The sequence below is a fragment of the Arachis ipaensis genome, chromosome B02 (assembly GCF_000816755.2).
Source record: "Arachis ipaensis cultivar K30076 chromosome B02, Araip1.1, whole genome shotgun sequence".
NCBI lineage: Eukaryota > Viridiplantae > Streptophyta > Magnoliopsida > Fabales > Fabaceae > Arachis > Arachis ipaensis.
This window is the reverse complement of record NC_029786.2, coordinates 8,704,922-8,705,557: the sequence shown is the minus strand read 5'-3', so window position 1 is coordinate 8,705,557 and position 636 is coordinate 8,704,922.

Sequence of the window (636 nt, the reverse complement as noted above, 5' to 3'; positions counted from 1 at the left end):
ACTTAAATTTTAAATTTAAAAAATAAATTTGAATAGTAACGCTTCTTTAGATGATAACATTTTTTTTGTAATCTTAACACTTAAATAATAACACTAAATCATACTTGTATTCTAATATAAAAAAGAAAAGACAGAACTTCTATTTTATTTATCTTCAACCAAACAAAGTTTTATTTTTCTCATTAACTCACTCTCTATTAAGTAATAGTATGAACTATATACAGGAGGGTTAAAATAAAGCATCATGAATATATATTTTTAATTTATTTTTTTTGTTCTATATCTAATTTACTAACTTTGTAATATTATATTATTACTCGTAGACAATTGCTTTTCTGAAAATGAGGGAGTCACTAATCAAATAGTATTTTAAGATTCAATGATGACCACATACAAATGTGGAACAAATTGATGTTCAATGTTAATTACTATAACAACAACATTAACTTATGTCATTTGAAAAAAAAAAGTAATAAGCTCACATTTATTAATTCATTCAATTTATTTGTTTAAATTAGATGAATTTTCATTTTTTGAATTCTAAATTAAAGTAGCCTAATCTTTTTCTGAAACAGTATGAATAAAAATAAATTATCAACAATTTATTTAGTTTCTTTAGCAAAATAATATCAATTT